This window comes from Acomys russatus, chromosome X (assembly GCF_903995435.1).
Source record: "Acomys russatus chromosome X, mAcoRus1.1, whole genome shotgun sequence".
NCBI lineage: Eukaryota > Metazoa > Chordata > Mammalia > Rodentia > Muridae > Acomys > Acomys russatus.
Window position 1 is genome coordinate 114,311,074 of NC_067169.1, and position 26,003 is coordinate 114,337,076.

Genomic DNA, 26,003 nt, shown 5'->3' on the forward strand with positions numbered 1-26,003 from the left:
AGGTAACCCAAACCCAGAAAGATACGCATGATATATACTCTCTTTTAAGTGGATATTAGCCCAACATAGATATCCTCTGAGACTCCACACAGAGGTGGATCAGGACAGATTCTGGGACTCTGGGTGAAGCTCTGAGAGTTGTGTGGAAGAGTTGGGAGATTGAAGGATCTCGAGGGGTCAGGAGCTCCACAAGGAGACCATCAAATCTGGGACATCTGGACCCATGGGGTCCTGCACAAACTGATGCACCAACCAAGGGCAATGCATGTAAAGAACCTAGACCACTGTTCAGATGTAGCCCATGGATAGCTCATTCTCCACTTTGGCTGAGGGTTGGGGGCAGGATATAGCTGGGACTGTCTCTGACAGGAACTCTGATGCCTATAATTTGATCACTCCCCCTAAGTGGGGGATGCAGGCTATCCTGATGATACCTGATACGCTGAAGTCAGAAAGTGGGGGAGGAGGGCCCCACTCCTATATGGGAGTGGAACAGGGTGAGAGAGGGAGGGATGGTGGGAATGGGAAGGGAAGAGTGAGGGGACAACAGTAGGGATATAATGTGAATAATTAAATGAATTTTAAAAATTTTAAAAAGAAGTAGTAAAGAACGGATGCAATAATTTTTAAAATATAATTTACATCATCATGCTTTGAAAATCTTACTTTGTTCATCTTTCTATTTTTTTCCATTTTGTTATCCAATTAAATGACCAAACACCAGTTCATACTTGTTCTGTTTGGAAGTAGGTATAAATGAGATTCAGGAACTACATGAAAATTAGATTTCCTCTATATTTTCTCATTTGTTTTCAATATTTCTTTCACTATGCAAAACAATTTTAATTTTTTATAATTTTCTACTCTTATCCTAATAAAGCAAATGTAATATGAGAAGACATAATAGTTATATAATCAGTAGCTATATGTTATAGCATTCATATATGGATATATCAAATATACTTTTGGGATTTTGGGTTTTTTGTTTTGTTTTGTTTCTTTCTTTCCACTTTTATTTTATTTTGCCTTTTGTTGTATTTGTTTTTTGTTGTTGTTGTTGTTGTTGATGGTGGTGTTTTTTTGTTTTGTTTTGTTTTGTTTGTTAACACGTCTCATTGCATTCTCCTGGTTGGTTTAGAACTCTTTGCTTCTAGTTTCTATCAAGGACCCTAGATGTTGTCAGTTTATTGACCATTTGACCTTATTTGGAAATATTTTCTGTTTTACTTCTTCCCCAGAATATAACTGAAGGAATAAACATCAATTTTATTTTATATTTAGTAATAAAGAATTAGACATCTTAGAATTGGCAACTTACATGAGATACAGATATGGATGGTTATCAAATAAAAACATTAATATAGCAGTTTTTACACAACATATGGAATACATAAAATGTGCAAGTTTCTGTTTTAGTGATTGTTATCGTTCCCTGAAATATACACAATAATATTTCATTCAGTTCATTTTACACTTAGTAAACCTTGTGCAGATTTTACAACTGATTTCTCTTTTCAATACAAAGTTACTAATTTTTACATTGATTTATATAGAAAATAACAACTACTCATCATAGTAGACATTTTAATTGGGACATTGTCAAAATTAAAAAAAATCTCAAAAAGACAGTTTATAACTTACATTCACTGATACCTTTTCATGCTTTGCCATGTTCCAAGTGGATGTGAGAATAATGTAGTTCTTCCGGTAAACACCCCCAAACCGTCTGAGAGAAGCCTAGACAGTGGAAATGTTTGGTAGATATGAGATTCCCCATGTTATAATTGACTTCCCATGGCTATAACAAAATATCTAAATGTGTGCTCATGAAATAAAGAGGCTTATTTACCTCACAGTTTTGGAAACTAAAGTGACAATAAGAAGGCCATACCTGTTCAGTCTCCAGTAAGTGTTCTCTTTGGTTACAGAATGAGAGATAGGCTCTTTGTAAGTCTTATTTAAGCCACACATATTAAAGGCCCCCTCTCTTCTCAATACGCTACGCTGAGGATCAAACTTCCAAAATACTCACCTTTGAAAGCAACATGCAAACCAAATTCAGAGTATCATATATTTCTTAAAAACAATAGAAAAACATTTCCTTACATCTTTTTTCACACAAAACAACTTTATTCGTGGTCACACAAATGTTGTGCTATTGTTCATTTACTTTTTCTGTAAGAAAGTGGCAGATGAATGCCACCCACTATAAATAAGCAAAAGAGTAATATATGTAGAGGTTTTACAGGTATGAAAGCTGGTGATCAGGGGATATTTCACCAGGATAATATCTGACCTAAATCTAATTTGTGCCTTAAGCTATTGGCAGAATTTTAAACTTTGTTTAATTTGAATGATTTGCATCTGTATTTGACAGAGTCTCTGCTGCTACCCAATTCATAGCCATAAATATTGTGGTGATGTTAGTGCACTGCCACTATAACAGGTGTTCATTTGCCTGGGTATGTTGTCATTTAATTGGAAACAGATCCCTCATTATAAAGCAAATAAGAGAACATAGGTTTTTCTCTATTCTGCTTCTTGTGAGAAAGGCTCATAATATCCACTGTGCTACCCAGTGCCTCCCAGAGGGAACCACAGTGTTTCTGCATAAGAAACCTCAAAATCCATCTTAAGGAATACAATGATACTTCATCAGCTTGAGACACACTCATCAGAGTTGAAGCAAATGCCCTTCTGGATCATAGCAGGAAGCATAAACACTTACCTGTTTGGGAATTTAGAGTTCAGTGATAGCAAGATGAATGAAAGAATTTATACAGAGTTCATTGCCTTTATGGGTATTATATTCCAGGAAATAAATATGTGGGACTCTTCTGGATAAGAGTGAAATGTGACTTCTCTGTTAGCCTTTTCATATTCCGTCTTTGTAGGCAGATTCTCATTTCTTAGTGTGGTTCTCACTTCACCTGATCTGATAACCCCAGATTTTGTAAAGAATGTCACATAGTCTTAAAGGAAAATATAGGCCTGATCCTTTCTAATAAAGAACTATAACAAGCACAGGGAATTCTTGGACATATCCCACCCTATGCTGAGATCCTAGCTTCCAGCAAATGACCTTCAATTATACCTAAAAGTCATATCCTCACACATAGGGTAATGAAGTTCTGTTTTCTCCTTCTTGTGATGGAACCCTGCCCCCCATGTTATGGCATGTAAATGAGCTATTGCACCACTGTATATAGATTAATTTTTCTGGCATCGTTAGCCCTAGTGAACCAGACACATTCACCCTCAAAATCCTTCCTCACTTTCCGATCTTAAAAGTAAAGATCGATTGGCTTGCTGGGGTTGGGGGAAGCTTGTGCTCTCTTGCTCACCATTCCTTCACCATGACATCTGAGACTCTATTTTTGGGGGGAGAAAACATTGCTGGAGACCTAGTGGTCAGGCAACAATGGCAAAACTGCCTTTGCAGCTGCTCCACCATTGCCAATAGGTAGGTGCTAACCACCAGTGAAGCACCTCTGGGCCTGTGTCTCACCCGGATCTGCCTGCCAGCAGGTATCGGACATCCACCTGCTTCCAGTGAGCTGTAACATTTGGCATCATCACTGGCTTGTGGAGCTCTAGAGCCTCCACTGCCTTCTGAGACCTGCAGTCTCATTTTAAAAAGAGCTAAGTTAAGCTATGACATGCCATGGAAAACTCATTCTCCACCTTCCCCAGAGAGGCTTGGAACAAGGCCTAATGCCCTAGCCTCAGACATCACTGTAAAGTGCCCCAACTGTCCCCAAGCAAGAAACATTCTTATCCAGAAGCAAGTAGTACCTGGACCAGCCTGGTGGACTTGGCACCCAGGACACCTGCCAGATGCTGGATGCTGAACAACATAAATAAAACTACAGAGTAACATAATTAATTTCACAGCAAGCCAAGCAAGATGAGATAGCAATCTCTAAGGGCTAGGTTGCTTATAGAACTACTTCAAGCACTAGTAGAATTTGTGCAAGTCTGGCAGAAGAAGAAACGTTTCAAGGAATAAAAATCACTATAAGATGAGTCAGTGGCAATGTACTTGCACTAAGTGGTGAGTGAGTAGGTTGGGTTATCATAAGTGGAAAGTTTATAAAGATAAATGACTGGATCAGGGTGAGAGCACGACCTCAATATTAAGATATGGTAGGCTGGCTCTGCCAAATGAGGTAGGAAATTAATAATCATCAAGATATATTTTATAGCTAATGGTTCTACCTTTACTTAGAGCCAAGTAAAAAAGTACTCAAATCATGATAAACAAAGCAACATTAAAGATAGACAATAAGATAGCTCTCTACAATGTGGTAGTTAATTAATTATGAAAAAATATGTTGACTATTTGAATAATGTACTTAGAAATATACATACATACACATCAAAATTAATATATACACATTGTTAAACTTTTTTCTTCATTATAAATTTTAAAAATGAAAAGTCTAAACACAAGAAAAACTTAATATGTGTTTATATTCTAAGTAAAACTATTCTGAAACTTGTGTAAATGGGTCTATTTAATTGCAAAACAACTAACTAGAACGTGGAATTATAGGTCTTTTTAATGATTTTTTGATGGATAACTGGTTGAAATAAATACATAGTATTAATTTACGTGAAAAAGATCGATGTGTAATGTAAAATAATTATTATAAATAAGGAAGAAATATGTGTAAAATATAGGTTATAAGATTATGGTACTATGGAAACTTTTCATATAAAGATATATTTTAGTTTTATTTTACACCATAACTGATACATTAAGAGAATTAGGTTAATAATTTCATTTACATTGGATATAGACAAGACAAGATTGAATTTGACTCATACTAATAGCTTGATAAAAATACATCTAGTGCAGAATGATCATGACCTACAAACTTGTATCTCTAATGCTGTGCACATGGCAGACATCAGTAATCAGTCTTAACCTTATTTTCATATTTATTCAGTATCCCAATGAGCACTTTTCAACAACTGAGAAATATCTCACAAAATGAAACTTTAAGCCAGGGCATGGTGGCGCACACCTTTAATCCCAGCACTTGGGAGGCAGAGGCAGGCAGATCACTGTGAGTTCCAGGCCAGCCTGGTCTACAAAGTGAGTCCAGGACAGCCAAGGCTACACAGAGAGACCCTGTCTCAAAAACAAAAAACAGAAAAATGATGATACTTTAATATATTTACTGGAGAAAACTTCTCTTGAAAAATAAAATAGCTAGCATGGTGGCTTATGCATGTAACCTCAACATCTATAAGGCAAAAGCAAGAAGAAAGCTTTAGGAAAGATATATGAATCTACACAGTAAGTTCCAGGCCAGTCAGATAAACACAGCCTACCCTGTATTAAAATTAATCATTCAATTAATCAATCAACACAAATGTTTTAAATTTCTATTCTTCTATATACCCAGACCTTGATCTCTTTTAAGCAAAAACAATGGTAAAGTGTATTGGTTACACTCTTAATTTTGAATCATTAAGCTGAACAAAAATTTGGCAAGTACAAATCATTTTATTTTAAAGTTTTTTGACTAAATGTAAAACAATATAGAAAAAATAAATACTGCCTAACAAATTTTATATTTCATTTTTATCTATATATCATCCAATATTTTAGTTAGTAATTAATTCACACAATATAAATATTCACAGTCAGCCTTGGAATGATATTTAAGGAACATTGGTAAATTGCTTCCAATATAGAAATTGATTATACTTTCCTATATGTAAGAGTACAAAAAGATTTTCTTTTGCTCTCTATTTGCTTCTCTCTCTCTCTCTCTCTCTCTCTCTCTCTCTCTCTCCAAGCAACCTGTGGTCACCGACAATGGTTCAGTGGTGATCAAGGTTGGCTTTTCAGGAGACCAGATTTCAAAGTACTGTTTTTCAAACTATGTGGGACAGCCAAAGCACATGCAGGTTATGGCTAGAGCCCTAGAGGGAGACCCATTAATTGGACTGAAAGCAGAGGAGCACCAAGGGCTTCTGACCATCCGGTACCCCTTGGAACACGAAGTGGTATGGGACTGGAACAACACGGAGTGCATATAGCAGTGTGTTTACTCTAAGGACCAGCTGCAGGCCTCCTCTGAGGAGCATCCAGTTCTTCTAACAGACGCCCAGTAGGATCCAGGAGAAGATAGCAGAGGTGTTCTTTGAGACCTTCGATGTTCCTGAACTCTTTTATTTTATTTTATTAATTTATTCATATTACATCTCAATGGTTATCCGCTCCCTTGTATCCTCCCATTCCTCACTCTCTCCCATTTTCCCCTTACTCCCCTCCCCTATGACTGTGACTGAGGGGGATTACCTCCCCCTGTATATGCTCATAGGGTATCAAGTCTCTTCTTGGTAGCCTGCTATCCTTCCTCTGAGTGCCACCAGGTCTCCCCCTCCAGGGGACATGGTCAAATATGAGTCACCAGAGTACATGTGAAAGTCATACCCCAATCTCCACTCAACTGTGGAGAATATTCTGACCATTGGCTACATCTGGGTAGGGGTTTGAAGTTTACCGCCTGTATTGTCCTCGGCTGGTGCCATAGTTTGAGCAGGACCCCTGGGCCCAAATCTGCCTATCATAATGTTCTTCTGGTAGGTTTCTAGGATCCTCTGGATCCTTCAACTTTGCTATTCTCCCATGCTTCTCTCATTTAGAGTCCCAATAGGATGTCCTCCCCTCTGTCCCAGTTTCCTGGTTAGTGAAGACTTTCATGGGACATGCCCCTTGGGCTAGTATGCAGATGTAAGTGAGTATATACAATTTGACTCTTTCTGCTTCTGGGTTAACTCACTCATTATGATCATTTCTAGTTCAATCCATTTGTCCACAAATTTCGGGAATTCCTTGTTTTTAATAGCTGAGTAGTATTCCATAGTGTATATGTACCACAGTTTTTTTAAATCCATTCTTCTACTGAGGGACACTTAGGCTGTTTCCATGTTCTGGCTATTATAAATAAGGCTGCTATGAACATGGTTGAGCAAATTTTCTTGTGTGCTGGAGAATCTTCTGGGTATATTCCAAGGAGTGGAATAGCTGGGTCTTTTGGAAGCCTTATTCCCATTTTTTCTGAGATAGCGCCAGATAGATTTCCAAAGTGGCTGTACTAGTTTGCATTCCCACCAGCAATGAAGGAGTGTTCCTCTCTCTCCACATCCTTACCAGCATGTGGTGTCTCTTGAATTTTTGATCTTAGCCATTCTGATGGGTGTATGATGGAATCTCAGAGTTGTTTTGATTTGCATTTCCCTGATGACTAAGGAAGTTGAGCATTTCCTTAAGTGTTTCTCAGCCATTTGATATTCCTCTGTTGAGAATTCTCTGTTTAGTTCCAAGCCCATTTCTCAATTGAGTTATTTGGTTTGGTGGTGTTTAATTTCTTGACTTCTTTATATATTATGGATATTAGACCTTTGTCAGATGTAGGGTTGGTGAAGCTGTCGCTTTGTTCTCTTGACAGTATCTCCTGCCTTACAGAAGCTTCTCGGCCTCATGAGGTCCCATTTATTAATTGTTTAACTTAAGGCCTGAACTGTTGGTGTTCTGTTCAGGAAGTTGTCTCCTGTGCCAATGTGTTCCAGGCTTTTCCCCACTTTTTCTTCTATCTGACTTAGTGTCTCTGGTCTTATGTTGAGGTCTTTGGTCCACTTGCATTTAAGTTTTGTGCAAGGTGATAAATATGGGTCCAGTTGCATTTTTTTACACATAGACCTCCAGTTAGACCAGCACCATTTGTTGAAGAGGCTATCCTTTTTCCATTGAATGGATTTGGCTTCTTTGTCAAAAATCAAGTGACCATATGTGTGTGGATTCATATCTGGGTCTTCGATTCAATTCCACTGATCAACCAGCCTGTTGTGCCAGTACCATTCTGTTTTAATTAGTTGCTTTATAGTACAGCTTAAGATCAGGTATGGAGATTCCTCCAGATGATCTTTTATGAACTCTTTATCTCCATGCAGGCTGTGCTCAGCCTGTACACAACAGGATGCACAACAGGAGTGGTTTTAAACACAGGCAACGGGGTCACTCATGCTGTCTTCATCTAGAGGGCTTTGCCATGCTGAACTCTGTCATACAGCTAGACATTGTGGACCGTGACATCTCGGGAGATATCAGAGGCTGCTGCTGCGCAAGGAAAGGGCTGACTTCCACACCTCAGTTGAGTTTTAGGTTGTCTGGACCATCGAAGAGCAGGCCTGCTACCTGTCCATCAACCAAAAAAAGGACAAAGCCCTACAGACCAAGAAGGTGCAATACATCCTTCCAGCTGGCAGCATGCTTGATGTGGGGCCAGCGTGCTTCTGGGGCCCCTAAGCAGAAGTTCCAACCTGAACTGGTGGGGGATGAGAATGAGGGGCTCCATGAAGTACTGGCCTTCTTCATCCACAAATCTGACATGGACCTTCGCCGGACACTGTTCTCCATTATTATGCTCTCAGGGAGATCAACGATCTTTAAAGGCTTTGGAGATAGGCTTCTAAATGAGGTCAAGAAGCTTCCCTCAAAGGATGTTAAAATCAAGATCTCAGCTCCTCAGAAGCAGCTGTACTACACTTAGCTTGGTGGATCTATCCTCCCCTCCTGGAACACCTTCAAGAAGATGTGGGTATCCAAAAAGGAATATGAAGAAGATGGCTCCTGTGTGGTTCAGTGCAAAACCTAATGCCCAAGGAAACTAGACATATTGGGTTAGAGGGAGGAAATGGGTACCAGAGCCCTTGACCACTTTTGGTCTGATTTTATGTTCTACGGTTAGGGTTTCCTGCATGCCCTGACCCCAGAGCAGGTGGTCCAGTCATTCTCGCCTGTAGCCCTCTCCTCCCCTGTGCTTAACATACACACACAGACACATGTGGAGTAATGTGCAGTTGCATGGATGGCAGTCCCAAGATAGAGCATAGGAACTGAACCCAACATTGAGTTGGTGTGGGTGATCTTCTCAACAAGGCCACTTTGGCCTTGAAGCTCCAAGACCAGACCTCATGTGTTCCATTTGGTATGACAGGGCCACTCTGGAGGTAGAACCCTGGATCACTGGTGTTAGCTGGAGAGAGAGGCAGCCAGGAGCTCCCATGGAGTAGTGAAGCACACCTCCTCTTTCTGGCCTGGCAGGGTTGCCTGTATCCTTGCACACCCAGTCTTTCTGGGCTAATGTCCTAAATAGGACAGACTAGGGAAGCACTACATTGATTTGCTTTTCCCTCCATGCCCTGGACAGGAAGGGGTTAATACTATTTATTTGCTAAGGGGAAGCCACTTAATCAGGGCTGAGATCCAAAGGGTAGATAGGGCCCCACCTCCCTTTCCAGACCTGAACAATAATTTGACACAGTTCCCTAAAAAATAATTCTTTTTATAAATCATTATAGTAATATGGACAATATATAAATAAATACATAAATACATAAATAAATACAGAGAAAATCAATCAAACAGATGAAGGAATTGAATAAACCTTATAAAGAATTTTAGGAAAATAGAATCAAATGGGAGAAAGAAATGAAAGAAATGAATAAAACTACCTAAAACGGGTAATTAGAAACAACAAAGAAAACACAATCTGAGGCAATCCTAGAGTTAGAAACCCTAGGGAAGAGAACAGGAACTTCAGACACAAGCAACACCATTGGAATATAAGGGATGGAAAAGAGAGTAGCAAGTGTAGTAGATACAGGTGAAGTTATCGACAGAACAGTATAATAAGATGTTAAAACTAAAAAGTTTAAAACACAAAATATCCAAGAAATGTGGAACACTATAAAAACATCAAATCTAATAATAATAGGAATCGAAGGAGAAGACTCCAATCTCAATGGCCAAGAAAACATTTTCAACATTTTCATAGAAGAAAACTTCCCCAACCTAAAGAAAGAAATGTCTATAAACATACAAGAAGCCTACAGAAATCCAAATAGATTGAACCAGAAAAGAAAATCCTCCAGCCATATATAATCAAAATACCAAATGTACAGAAAAAGAGAGAATATCAAAAGCTGCAAGGGAAAACGGCAATCATACAGAAAGGCAAACCTATCTTAATTACATCTGACTTAACAGAGACTATGAAAGCCAGAAGAGCCTGGACAGATCTCATGCAAACACTAAGAGACCATAGATGCCAACCCAGACTACTATACCCAGCAAAACCTTCAATGATATCCCACAAAACCAAGTTTATACAGTATCTGGCCACAATTCCAAACCTACAGAAGATACCAGAAGGAAAGCTCCATTTTAAAGAGGCTAAAAACTCACAGTAAATAAGTAAACCCACATCCACAAAAGCAAAAGAAAGGAAACACACACTCTCTTCCAACAACAACATATTAAAAAAACCAGGAACAATCAAATCACTGGTAATTAATATCTCTCCACATCAATGGCCTCAACCTCCCCCCAATAAAAGGACACAGGCTAACAGAATAGATAAAAAAGAAGGACCCATCAATGTGCTTTATACAAGAAACATATTTCAGCAATAAAAATAGACATTAGTTCAGAGTTAAGTGCTATAAAAAGGTATTGCAAGAAAATGGACCCAAAAAGCAAACTGGAGTATGCATTATAGTATCTAAAAAAATAGACTTTCAACCAAAAATAATAAAAAATGATGGGGAAGAACATATCATACTTATCAAAGGAAAAAACACCTAGACGATATATCAACCCTGAACATTTATGCCCCAACAAAGTAGCATTCATGAAAGAAACATTACTAAAGCTTAAATCATACCTCAAAACCCACACATTAATAGTGGGAGACTTTACACCCCACTATCACCAATAGGCAGATCATCGAGACAGAAACTAAATGGAGAAATAAACTAATATATGTCACGAATCAAATGGACCTAACAGACACCTACAGAACATTACACACAAACATAAAGTAATATACCTTCTTCTCGGTATCTCAAGGAACCTTCTCCAAAATTGACCATATACTCAATCACAAAGCAAACCTCAAAAAATACAAGAAAATCAAAATAACCCCTTGCATCTTATCAGACCACCATGAATTAAAGCTGGAAATTAAAGACTTCCTAGAATTCTTTGAAAATGAAGGCACATTATACCCAAACTTATGGGATACATGAAAGCAGTGCTAAGAGAAACGTTCATAAGCACTAAGTGCCTTCATATAGAAATTGGAGAAATCCCATACTAGCAACTTAACAGCACACCTGAAAGCTCTAGAACAAAAAGAAGCAGACACACTCAAGAAGAGTAGACAGCAGGAAATAATCAAACTCAGGGCTGAAATCATTAAAGTATGAATGAAGAGAATAATTCAAAGAACCAACAAAACCAGGAGCTGGTTCTTTGAGAAAATCCACAAGATAGACAAACCCTTAGCCAAACTAACTAAAAGGCTGAGGGAGAGTATTCAAATCAACAAAATCATTGCTGAAAAGGGAGGCATAACAAGAGACACTGAGAAAATCCAGAGTCGTTAGGTCTTACTTCAAAAGGATATATGCCACAAATTCTGAAAAGCTAAATGAAATGAACAATTTTCTTGGTAGCTACCAATTGCCAAAACTGAATCAAAATCAGGTAAAGAAAATAAGTAGTCCTGTATATCCTATGGAAATAGAGGCAGTCATCAAAAGTCTACCAAACAAACAAATTCCAGGGCCAGATGAATTCAGCTCAGAATTCTACCAGACCTTCAAGGAAGAGCTAATATCAATTCTCTTCAAATAATTCCACAAAATCAAAACAGAAGGAGCATTACCAAACTCATTCTATGAGATCACAGTGACCTTGGTACCTAAACTACACAAAGACTCAACAAAGAGACTTTTGACCAGTTTCTTTTATGAACAATGATGCAAAAATACTGAATAAAATATTCACAAACAGAATCCAAGAACACATTATAGATATCATACATCATGACCATGTAGACTTCATCCCAGGCATGCAGGGGTGGTTCAATACATGGAAATCCATCAATGTTTCCATCATATAAACAAACTGAAAGAAAAAACACATGATCATCCCCTGTGATGCTGAAAAGGCATTTAACAAAATCAAATACCCATTCATGCTATAAGTCTTAGAAAGATCAGGAATAGTAGGCACATACTTAAATATAATCAAGGCAATATACATCAATCCTATAGCCAATATTAAACTAAAAGGAGAGAGATTTAAATCAATTCTCCTGAAATCAGAGACAAGATAAGGCTGCCAACTCTCTCAGTATCTCTTCAATGTAATGCTTGAAGTCCTATCTAGAACAATAAAGACCATTAAAAATATCAATGGAATACAAATTGGAAAAGAAGAAATTTAAGTACCACTGCTTACAGATGATAAGATGGCATACATACGTGACACCCATAATTCTACCAAGTAACCCCTACAGTTGATAACCAACTTTAGCAAACTGGCTTGATACAAGATCAACTCAAGGAATTCAGCAGCTCTCTTCTATACAAAAGACAACCAGGCTGAGAATGAAATCAAGGAAACAATATCCTTCAGAGTAGCCACACCAACAAACAAACATTTAGTATTTTGTTGTAATTCTAACGAAGCAAGTGAAAGATTTGTGTGAAAAAAATTCAAGTCTCTGAAGAAAGAAATTAGAAAAGGTAGTAAAAGGTGTAAAGATTCCCCATGCTAATGGATCAGTAGGATTAACATAGTAAAAATGATCATCTTACCAAAAGATGTATGTAATTCAATGTAATTCCCATAAAAAAAAAAAACAAGACTTTCTTTACTGACCTTTAAAGAAGAAATCTCAACTTCAAAAGGAAAAGCAAAATACTTGAATAGCTAAGAAAATCTTGTATAAATAAAAGATCTTCTGGAAATACCTCCATCCCTAATTTCAAGCTGTACTGTAGAGCAACAGTAATAAAAACTGAATGATATTGGCACAAAACAGACAGGCAGGTCAATGGAATTGAAGGGAGGACATGGAAATAAACCCATACACTTGTGGACACTTGATTTTTGACAAAGAAGTCAAAACCATACAACTGAAAAAAGGTATATTCAACAAATGCTGCTGGTCTAACTGGATGTATACATGTAGAAAAATGCAAATAAACTCTTATTTATCCCCCTGCACAAAATTGAAGTCCAAGTAGATTACATATCTCAAAATAAAACCAGACACATTAAATCTTTTAGAAGAGTGGTGAAGTACCTTCAGTTCATTGGCACAGGAGACAACTTCTAGAACAGAACACCAACAGCTCAGGCTCTAAGATCAACAATGAATAAATGGGACTTCATGAAACTGAAAAGCTTCTGTAAGGCAGGAGGCACTGTCAACAAAACAATATGACAGCCTACAAACTGGCAAAAGATCTTCACCAACCCTACATCTGACAGAGGACTTATATAAAAAATATATAAAGAACACAAGAAATTAAACACCACCAAGCCAAATAACCCAATTAAAAATGATGTACAGAACTAAACAGAATTCTCAATAAAGGAATATTGAATGGCCAAGGAACACTCAAAGACATGCTCAATGTCCTTGGTCATCAGGGACAACTCTGAGATTCCATCTTACATTACACCTAACAGAATGGCTAAGATCAAAACTCAAGTGACAGCACATCTGGTGAGTATGTGGAGAAAGGGGAACCCTTCTCCATTGCCAGTGAGAGTTCAAACTTGTCCAACCACTTTGGAAGTCAATCTGGTGCTTTCTCAGAATATTTGGAATAGTGCTACCACAAGACACAGCTATACCACTCCTGGGCATATACCTGAAAGATGCTCCAGCATACAACAAGGACATATACTCAACTATGTTCATAGCAGTTTTATTTATAATAGCCAGAATCTGGAAACAACCAAGATGCCTCTCAACTGAAGAATAGATAAAGAAACTGTGGTATGTTTATACAATGTAATATCATTCAGCTATTAAAAACAAGGAAGTCATGAAATTTGCTTACGGATGGATGGAAGTAGAAATGAAAATCCCGAGTGAGATAACCCAGGCCCAGAAAGACAGGCATGTTATGTACTCATAAGTGGATATTAGTCACATAATACAACATAAAGACCCTACATTACACAGACATAAAAATGCAAGGAGGACCCTACTGCAAATAATTAATTGTAATTCAGAAGGGCAAATAGAATAGACACTGGAAGGAGTTGAAGAGCAGGAACAGGAAGGAAGCCTACCATAGAGATCCTTTGAAAGACTCCACCTAGCATGGGATTGAAGCAGGTACTGATACTCACAGCCAAACTTCAGGGTAGAGGGCAGGGAGCCTTATGGAGGAGTTGAGGGGTAGAAGGGCCTGGAGGGGACAGGAGCTCCACAAGGAGACCAGTAAAGCCAGCAAATCTCGGCCTGGGTTTGGGAGATGCTGCAGAGACTCATGCATCCACCAAGGACCGTGCATGGTGAGGACTTAGACTCTCTGCTCAGATGTAGTAGATACACAGAACAGTCTCTTTGTGGGTCCCATATTATAGGGAGTATGACATGGATGCTGGTGCCCACTTGTTGATCACTTCCCCCTAGTGGGGTGTCCTTGCCAAGCCACAGAGAAAGTGGATACAGGCAGTCCAAATGAGACTTGATAGGCTGAGGTCAAATGATAGGAAAGGAGGAGCCTTCCTTTCTGAGGACTAACAGGGTCAGGGGATGATGGAGGGAGGGTAGGACAAGGTGGCAATGAAGAAGGAGACTACAATCAGGCTGTAAAATTAACAAATTAAAAAAACACTGTTAGTCAAAACAAAACACTTTTCCTAAGCGCAGACACACTGTGTAGTGAAAGAGAATAGATAACCCAGAAATAAATCTTGCCATATGTTTAAAAATTATATGATGTAGCCTCAGAAATATTCTACAACAAAATTTTACTTGGTTTAAGAAAAATTTCATAATGACATTTGAATATAACTTTGTGAAAATATGTAATCTACTAATAGTCTATAGCGTGAGTAGCAATATTTGAAACAAAGCTTTAATACTAGGGGCTAAATATCAATGGGTAGTATCAGCAGACAGCTTGAAGTATACGTTTAGAGAAGTAAAGTATTGTAATAGTCATTAAAATGTGACAATGGTTTGCAATAGAGCATTAATAGTATAAATGAAGAATGTGGATAGAAAATCCATTTCAGAACCAAAGGCAGTGGAATTGAATAGATAGATTTCAAGACAGAGAGATGAATAAAAGATGACTATGACACCTTAGCCTGGAACGATGAGTAGATGAGTTCTGCTTTCATATTTTGAGGTGATATGCATACACAAGCAGTGAAAAATATAAGCTTGGTTATCAAACTAGAGATGGGGAAACTCATGTAACATAAGTATTGGATTTAAATTGTATTGTAAGGTAGCCAGTAGAGTACTACAGACAAGATAGCAAGGTCAGAACATTATAGGACACTGAAATTTAGGAAGTAGATGATCAAAAAAAGAAGTCTCGGCTTAGTTTCTGTTTCAATGACTTATCCTTCAGTGAGAGTGGGGTGTTGAAGTCTCCCACTATTATTGTGTGGGGATCGATGTGTGGTTTAAGCTTTTTTAGGAGATCTTTTACAAATGTGGGTGCCCTTGTATTGGGAGCATAGATGTTCAGAATTGTGATGTCATCTTGGTTGACTTTACCTTTGATGAGTATGAAGTGTCCTTCCTCATCCCTTTTGATTAATTTTGGTTGAAAGTCTATTTTGTTCGATACTAAAATGGCTACACCTGCTTGCTTCTTGTGACCATTTGCTTGGAATATTTTTTCCAACCTTTTACCCTGAGGTAATGCCTTTCATTATGGGTGAGATGTGTTTCTTGGATGCAGAAGAATGTTGGATCTTGTTTATGTACCCATTCAGTTAGTCTGTGTCTTTTTAGAAGAGTGGATAAAGAAACTGTGGTACATATACACTATGGAATACTACTCAGCTATTAAAAACAAGGAATTCCCGAAATTTGTGGATAAATGGATTGAGCTAGAAATGATCATAATGAGTGAGTTAACCCAGAAGCAGAAAGAATCAAATGGTATATACTCACTTATATCTGCATACTAGCCCAAGGGGCATGTCCCACAAAAGCCTTCACTTACCAGGAAACTGGGACAGAGGGGAAGGCATCCTATTGGGACTCTAAATGAGAGACACATGGGAGAACAGCAAAATAAAAGGATACAGAGGGTCCTAGAAATCTACAAGTAGAACAATATGATAGGCAGATTTGGGCCCAGGGGTCCCGCTCAAACTAAGGCACCAGCCAAGGACAATACAGGAGGTAAACTTTAAACCCCTTCCCAGATCTAGCCAATGGTCAGAATATTCTCCACAGTTGAGTGGAGAGTGTGATACGACTTTCTCACGTACTCTGGTGCCTCACATTTGACCATGTCCCCTGGAGGGGGAGACCTGGTGGCACTCAGAGGAAGGACAGCAAGTAGCCAAGAAGAGACTTGATACCCTATGAGAATATATAGGGGGACGTAATCCCCCTCAGGAACAGTCATAGGGGAGGGGAATAATGGGAAAATGGGGGGGGGGGAGGAATGGGAGGATACAAGGGATGGGATAAACATTGAGATGTAACAAGAATAAATTAATAAAAAAAAAAGAAGTCACTGAAGAGGTGAAACAGAAGCAAAGAAAATAAAGGGAATTTTGAACCTACAGATTCAAGAGTCTGTTGGTAAATCTCCATGTGTTCATTCAGTAATACGATGTCATTGGAGAAAGGATCATATCTCTGAATTATTCCCAACTACATTCAAGGAATCCTTTCTAGATCCTGATGCTCAACACTTTCCACAAGATGCACTATTTAGCTGATAATTCCTGTCATAGCCAAGGTCATGTATCATGTCCACTCCTTAAAAAAAATAAATTATTGATGTTTTTCTCTTTAAAAAGTATTGTCTAAATATTTATTTGTCACAGATGAGCCACAATTCTCTTATCTCAGAATTTGAAGCAGTCATCATTTTCCAATGCTTGTAGAAATGATCAAACAAAACAATATATGGATCCTTCTCAAACAGAAAAGATTTTGAAAGATACAGGCACCAAAAATGGAAAAGAACCATAATATTTTATCATATACTATTTGAGTAACCTTAAAAAGTAATCCAGTTCCAGTGCCATCCATTTTCTTCATCTCTACCATGACCATAATAGCAATACTTAAATTATTTAAGTTATTAAGAAGGTCAAAAGCCATTCTTTATCAATTTTCCAGGCCCTACCCAGTTTATAACTATCTAGAAGTCCTTAATTTTAGAAAGCAGTCTCTTCCACTGGTATTTTTCTATTTACCCCTTCAATTTCCTCCTCCTAAACTATTACAATTTTATATCCCATTTTTTAGTAGCTCATCACACCCAATTAGTGTTTCTCTATGTACATATATATGAAACCATATCCTGGAGACTGAAAAAAACGAGTCTTCTCTATTTTTTCTGTTTACAACTTTCTATAAAATTCAGAGACAAGGAATGTTCCCTCTCAGTCTTTGAATGGGTGATCCTTTGCATTTCAGAAAGAAGTATATGTGTGCTCTTTATTAATCGAGACCACTAAAAATATAAATTTGAGACTTAAAATGAAACTATGACTACAAGAAAATTAAAAGTGAATCAAATTATTCTACCGCATACTACCGTGTGACCTTAAGCAGCTTAACTACTATGTCTCCCAAAGTCCTATCTACCATGGCCATAATAGCCATATTTGTTAGTGGGTTATTACAAAGATCATAGTTTTAAATTAGCCACTTGACAAAATTTATACATACTTCTAAAGTTTTATATTTGGTCAAAGTGATGATTACAATTGTTATTTTTAAGGGTTTGATTGAAGAGCCAGGGAGCTAACTCAGCAAGTATGTAGCCCACATCTCATGACTTGAGTTTACTCCCTGGGACTCAAATTAAAACAAAATTCACTGGTGTGCACCTATTACTCCAATAATTTCTATGGCTAAATGGGAAGCAGAAAGAGGAGAATTAGCTAGACTATAATATGCTGCTCAGTGGCAGAAGAATAAAGGAAAACACAATCTCGCAAAGGTAGGAGAGAAACAATTCCTTAATTTTGTATTCTCATATACATAATGTGCTCTACCCAAGCCCATAAACCTACACACACACACACACACACACACACACACACACACACACGAATAACTGAAGACCTCTTCTTTTTTATTTCTAAAAATACTAAAATATAATTTTATTTTTGTGCATGTCCTTTGTCCTTGGCAATTTCTTTCACTCTTCATCATCATCCACTAGACTTGCCTATAAACACAGATATATGAACATTTAACCCATATCTGTACTACAGCATAACTTCCTGTTTTATTAATAAACATAAAACCCTTTTTCAATAATGTAACATTTTGTATTTTAGTATTCAAGTTTTCCAAATGATTTGTATATCTCACACATAGTTACCTTTATTGCTCTTTTCTTTATTTTCAGTAATTTATTGAACAACATAAATAATGTATGCCAAAAACAACTTCAACATTACAGTAGGGTTTATATTTTGCTCACTAAATTTTTGAGTATTTCCCAAAAAAGAAAAGAGTATCACTTTTCTTAGTATCACTTTTCTTAGAAACAATAACTATAAACACTTAAAGAATGTTTTTGCCTTCAGAAAATTTTACTACTGCTGCCTCCAGAGAATGTGTTCAAATGGAGTTTCTGTGGGTTTAAAATGTTTCTTTGAGTCTGGAGAAGGAGAAAGATTCATTTTTAAGTGTTTCTATAGAACAGACATACATCAGAAAGCATCCTTATACAACTGTCAAAATGGTAAATAAATGATGAACAATGGAAAAAATATACTAACACACCTCACTGCAAGATACTCAACCATGAAATCCTGAGGAAGTGGTTTTTTTTGAATAATGAAAAATATTTAAGATGACAAAATTTCATTTGACTATTTTCCAGGCATCATCTAACATATTAGTTCTAAAATTATATTTATATTTATTTGTCTACTTAATGAATTTATCACCTGCTATATATTGTTATCATTTTATAACTCACCGAAAATGAAGTTTGAGATTTTCCCATTAAATGGTTGAACAAACTTTTAATGCTTGTAAATGCTATGGATATGTGCCATCCCTTTTGAATGACAAGATTGCACATAGAAAGACATTGACTTATATGAAACAATGCCTCCTGCCAGTAACAAGGTACAGCACAATCCAATCCAAAGTTACTACACATATAGTTTTTAAAACCTACACATTTACAATAATAAAGAAGCTGTGTTTTCCCTTGAGCCTTTTTGTAACTGGATCTCTGTGAGAATGCACTTACCACTGAGATGGAAAAGGGTCTTTTCCCTTAAGTACATAAATACCTAGGGACATGTCCTAGTTTATTCCAGATTCAATGAACAGAGATTGCGTAGCTATCCTCTTAATAAATTATTACTATTTAAATAAATATAAAAAGACAAACTGAAAAGCAAAGTCTTTATTTAAAATTCTAATATTGCAATATTAAAAGGAATATCTAAAAGCCAGCTTGGTGGCTCACACATATACTTGTAATGTCTAAACTAGAGAGGCTGTGGAAGAGGGATTACCTTAAGGGGAAGGCCAGCAAAAGATATATACCATCTCAAAAGTAAAAGAAAGAAAGGAAGAAAGAAAGAAAAATGAAGAGGAAAAGGAAAGCAAGAAACTTAAGGTGGCTGTGAGAATTAATATTGGCAGTCGACCCGATTGGATCTGGAAGCATCTAATACATGTGTTTGGGGTAGATGTATGCAATAGTTCCAGAAAAGATTAACTTAGGAGGTGGACCTACTTCCAGAGTAGAGAGTACTTTCTACAGGTAGCATGGAAGGATGTAAAGAAGTCCAATGGGAAAAGAGCATTGCTTTTGCTTCCTAGGCTTGTTTCCTGTTGAAGAGTGCCTTCACTCTTTTTCTGACACTGCTGCTGTCCTCTCTCATTTACCCTGAGGTCCACTTTATTTGGCCTCTGGCCTAGAGTGAAGTCTACTAAGGCATCTATCAATAAGGACTGAGTAGCTACTTCATCCTCAACCTTTGTAGCATACAGTCATTGTTGATGGACTCACCCTGTGTTGTATAAGTCTAATAAATCCCTTTTAAATACATGTACTCATTATATTCCTCTGAAGAACTGACTAATATAGTCATCTAGCCAAATATCATGCTTCACATTGGAAAATATTGACTTCCTAGTGACAAAAGTGATGCATACACATAAGTTTTAAGACACAAGCTACATGAAATAAAAAGTAATTGAAAGTATAACAGTTAAAGAAAAATTTACTTAATGCTCTCAGGAAATGGTAGGTATAGGCTCATTTGATTTGAATTAAAAAGGAAAAGAACCCAAAAACCATGGACATTGAATTACTGCAGGAGCTTATTAAGAGAATGATCAGAGAAGGGATAATTGGTACATTTGTCTAAGTAATGACTAAGGAGTGTCTTTACAAACTGTCTTTAGGTATTTGAAAATCCTAGTAAGAGATGAAAATTACACAGATTATTTCAACAGTATAATTAAAAATAATGATATTAAATTAAGAAAAAGGAAATGTATTTTGAATAAAAAAGAAGCTCCCAATTTTCAATGGTTAAAATCTGTTGGACCAAAAAGTAATCCTTAGTAGGAAGCAGCAAAATATGTCAATGTGCAGGACACAGCCTCATCACATAGGCAAAGCCTTGAAGGACAGAAGCACTGTGCAGGTTCATGGTGAAAAAAAATGGCTCAGAATATACTTATTCTCATTTTACTTAAAAACTCTTTCCTTAAGTCTGCCATTGACTCATGGTTATAACAGCTACACTTTCAATTCTCAACCTGTCTAAAAAAAAGGCTTCTGCATCTCTCTAAAGAATTAAGGAATAGTGAAAGCATCAAATACATGATATAAATTAAATCATAATTTAATAAAAATTTAATTTCTTCACATCTGATTATTATTTAGTTTGATATAGAGGCTAGTTTAACCCTGCTATAAATATGTCATTATTATTTCATTGTCATTAAAGATTGAAATAATCCAAAGATAAAAGTACAAAATTAGGAAAATATATTCCTAAGTCCTTCTTTTTCATTGGAAGTAACCATATTTTATGTATATATAGTTTGTGAATTTATATAGCTGATCCTAATAAAAACATAATAACAAGCCCCTATTGATTCTGTCAAACCAACATACCAGTCTGAATCAATTCCTACAGCTATTATTTGGCAAAATAAAAGACCTGTGATCTAAATAATTAAAGGAACTATTTTGTATCTTCTATAGAGAGTAAGAGGCTTCACTCCCACTACCAATACCCTTCTGCTCTTTCTACTGTTGACTAATTGTTGTCTTTCCTACGCTTATAATAAATAATTTAATAACAAGTTTATTCTTGGTCCATCATCAATTCTAAACAAAATGTCATTGTTTATAGCTTGTTACTACTATCATATCTATACTTCTTTCTACTTTGTCTACATATCTTCAAACTATCTTGTATTCATAGCCTGCCTTATAGTCATAATTTAATTTTCTGTGCTTTCATTATAAACTGATTTCAAAATTTGTAACTAATACTGCTAGTAAATAGTAACATTATATAAATACTTAGCTCTGGGTCCAGGTCTGGACCCAGAGAGAAGATAGGATTCTTTGATCTACTAAAACTGAGATAGCTAAAAGAATACCTTGGATTCAAAGTCAAAGGGAATCTCCTTTTCCAGATTTCAGTAAAAAATAAAATAAAATCATGACACATTTTCAAGTTATTTCCTTTTGTTTGTTTTGCATGATGACCATGGCTTTTCTGAAAAATGTAGTTTTTTCTGAAATTGCTAATAGATTTTCAGTTTCTACTGTATAAGCTGAACGTGTGCCTACCTCACTATCAAAGTTCACTGAATAGACTATTTGATGATTCTCTTAAAATGTTTTTACATGTGTCGAAAGCTTGTACTTGGTTTTCCTCAAAATCCACTCACAGCCTTTCCCTTGCAGGTAGATGGAGTTGCTGAAGATGAGTAGAGTTGGCCAATGGTAGTTCCATAGATTTCTCTGTAGGACTTAACAATTGATCTACCTGGAAGACGCCTTTATTATGTCTATCTATTGTGTTTCAGTACAGATAGTCTGTGCACTGGCTGAAACTTCAGATGATATTTGGGTACTGTCGTTACATTGCCAATACTCAGCTACAGGAACACTCTTCACAATCTGAGGAAAATAGACATGCATGTTTGAGTATGTTTTAGTAATTACATTCAGAATTTTCACCAGCAATCAACATAATTTCAAAACAGTATACTGAAATTAAGATATGCCAGCCATTTTTCTTTGTCATTAGTCATCAAGTCCTATTTTCTTTTCATTTCATTGCTTCATAATCAAAAGGGAGCTTTTAGTTTTTAAAATGATCGTGTCATGATTATGAACTTGCATAGCAAAACAACAAGAATAATAAAAACCACCAACAATAAAGCATTTCTTACTCATATTCAGTTGACCTCAGAATTTTTTCACAGTGATTGTGTTCAGTTCTTAGTCACAGTTTTTGAGGTTGCATTACCTTAAGAATCAATTACTGGGGCCATGTTTTGTTCTTTCAATTGTGCCATGTTTAACTAGTTCTTAGTGACCTTTGAAGCCCTGTGTCTACACAATTTTTAAATTGGTTTTCCCTAGTCTCTGAAGACTGGATTAATTAGGAAAAACTTTTCACCCATCAGCTGATCTAAAATACCCAATGTGTTATCTGGGATGGCAGACTCAGGTACAAGCATTGTTGGATGATAAGACTGACAGTAAACAATTGGAAGGAAGAAGGAGGAGGAGGAGGTAGAGGAGGAGGAAGAGGAGGAGATGGAAAGCTTCTAAATGCAATATAATTATCCTTCAGGATTTTTACTTATTGTCCTGTTAACATTTTTAGTCAACATTAAGTCATATATCTGAAAACCTCTGACAGTTTTGTCATTGCAGTGTATATTGTTTACACCTAGAAAAACATAACTCTGCCCTCAAAGAGGAAATGATTTATTCTGGGGTCAAATTTGAATGATCATTGCCAAGGAGACATGGAGTTGGTTATCTCAGATCCTATTTTCCATCATGGAAGCAGTGTCATAAAGCTTTATAGTAGGAAAAAAAAGAAATCCACAAATTTAGGCAAATTTAAAATATATTTGTGGGTAAATCAATGAGGCTCCTTATACCCAGATGAATAGGCCTCACATGTTTTCTCATAATATTTTATCCCTTCCCTTGGTGGAGAATAAGGTCTTATTAAGTTAATGTATTCCAAAGTTAAGTTTATGCATATATATATCAAGATTCTAGGTCTGATACAAAGGTATGGTGTCAGGAATGGCTTTTTTTGCACTGGCTAAATATAGTTCCAAAGAAGTTATAATTAAGCTATCTAATTTCTAATATTCCAAACTTTCCACACCCTTTAAAGTTTTCATCAGCTTATCAGTATATGCAGACAGCTTCATTCCAGGATGAATAAAAATAAAAATATGACATATCCACTCTTGGGTATGGTGAGGAGAAATTTTTATTGTAGATATGAAGAAGAAGTCAGTCAGGAGCATCTGGAAGGGTCCAAACTGAACCATATCATGATAAGAAAGAAATATTCTGTGAGAACAAGTGATGAAAGTGGGTTAGGCCTTTGGAGGATGGGGGTTGGGTGAGAAACAAGCAGACCAAGAGAGGACTATTTCTAAACTATGGAGAAAATCTTTATTCTGGATATAAGAGGAAAAGCAGGCAAAATTGGTGGCATAGACAAAATGGATGAGGTTATATAAGGATCAGGTTGGTGAAAGGAAGCAGAAGCCCAGCCCTCGGTTTGTGGGTTATCTTAGTGGAGGGAGAGGGTTATGAAGTGCTGGCAGAGTGACAGGTACTGAGTAAGGCCTGTCCTGAGTTTGAGAATTAACAATTTAAGGGACCTGGGGGCTCTCCATTCAGGAACCCAGTTATGGTGCATATGACAGATGTCTCTCCATTTTTCTTCCATGCTAATATGCCAAGCTATTTCTTCTTCATTTTTTTATTTTAAAAATTTATTTTTTTAATTTATTCACATTACATCCCAATTGTTATCCCTTCTCTCCTATCTTCTTGTTCCCAACCGCCCTCCCTCTTCCGCCATATTCCTCTCCCCTAGGCCTCTGAAGAGGGGACCTCCTCTCCCACCATTTGATCATAGTATATCAGGTCTTATCAGAGTAGCCTGAATTCCCTTCCTCTGTGTTCCCCTAAGGCCTCCCTGCCAATGGGAAACGATCAAATTGCAGGCACCAGGGTTCATGTCACAGACAGTCTCCTCCCTCCCCCATCCCCATACACACGAAGCATGAGTTGTCCATCAGCTAAATATGAACAGGGGGTCTAGGTACTCTGCATGTACTGTATTTGGTTGGTTCATCAGTCTGTGCATGCCCACTGGATCCAGATCCCCTAGCCTTGGCAGTCTCCCTGTGGAGCTCCTGACTCCTCCAGGTCCTTCCATCCCACCAACCCCCACTCTTCCATACAACTCTCAGCTCTCCTCCCAACATCCAGCTACAAGTCCCAGTATCTGTCCTGAACCACCACGGATGGAGTTACTCAGAGGACTTCTACGTTGGGCTAATATCCACTTATAAAGTGAGTATATAGCCCACCCGTGCTACACAGTGTGAAGCCCTTTCACCTGTGAAACACCAGCACTGGTGTTTTGTAGTTCTCAGTTTATTCCTTAGGTAACTGTGTAGTCACTGTTGTCCCAGTGATAAGAAAGGATGTGAGATCAGTGTTACCACCTTGGATACTCTCTGATATCTCTTCTATTAAAGCTTTTCAACAGGTTTAGGATTGGAACATGCCTATTTCTATCAAAACCCCTCATTTTACCACTCATATGATATTTCATCTCTCCTAATGCCCTCATAAGGCTCTTCTACTTCAAGGTTCAATCCTGCCATCCGGCCTACACAACCTTGTCAGGGTGTCTTCTCTCCTAGTAAAGCTCATTCTGAAGGATAATTTTGTGTGGGCCCTGATCCTGCTACATCTGACCTTCAAGTCTCTGATTTCCAACAATTCTCTTATCTCCAAATATGAAAAAACATATTTGAAAGGTATATTTTCAGACTTAAGAAAGTCAAGTGTTAATGTCAAAATGATACATTTTATTAATTTTCAGTGATTTCCACTTAAAATATGAATATTTGATTAATATTATAACATATTTTATGCTTTATATTACATTACTAAATATTCAATCTCACAGCAGCAGTCACAAATAGCTTTCCAAGATAAATCAATGAATTTTTTCTACATAGCAGCCTACACATAATTTCTAAAATAGCAGAACAAGCTAAAACAGACCAAACATTCAAATTGACAGACACATTTTCCCTAACGTTTACTTCATTAACTCTAGACTTCATTGATAAATAAATCAATCTAGAAGTTTAACTAAATAGCTATTAAAGCAGCTGCTATGGACATACTAATTGGTGGCGTTAGACATCTAAACTAAAATGTTAAATGGAACAACCAATTTTTTTAAAATGTAACTACTGTATATTTGATGAGGAAGGACATAGACAATTTATTCTGTTTCTGAAATTTAGAATGCAATTGAAAGAAGAATACCAATGTAGCAAAAGATCATTAAGGAAAATTTTTCCTTTTTTTCAAAAGAAAAGAATCTCTGTCCTGGGTCAAGACTTAATATTCCAGTTGGTCTGGGTCAATGCCATATCTAAAGAACCATCCCTCAAGAAGATGAGACCACCACTAAAGAAGGTGGGGTTACCTTAATCCATGCTAAGGATAAAGCAAGAAAAATTCTCCCTTGAATGAGATAGTGCAGCCCCTATAACTCAGGAGGCTCCTTTGGATCTATCTACATTTCTGTGTCTTCTCAGAAAGATATAACTGTTTCTTTTTCTTCCTTTCTCTCTTTAAGGTGCTGGCTAGAGCCTAAGAATGAT

General features: G+C 37.0%; 1 pseudogene; it reads left to right on the forward strand.

Annotated features, from left to right (window-relative positions):
• The first annotated feature begins 5,223 nt into the window (after positions 1-5,223).
• On the forward strand, positions 5,224-8,675 carry LOC127185485 (beta-centractin-like; annotated as a pseudogene).
• Positions 8,676-26,003: the final 17,328 nt, after the last annotated feature.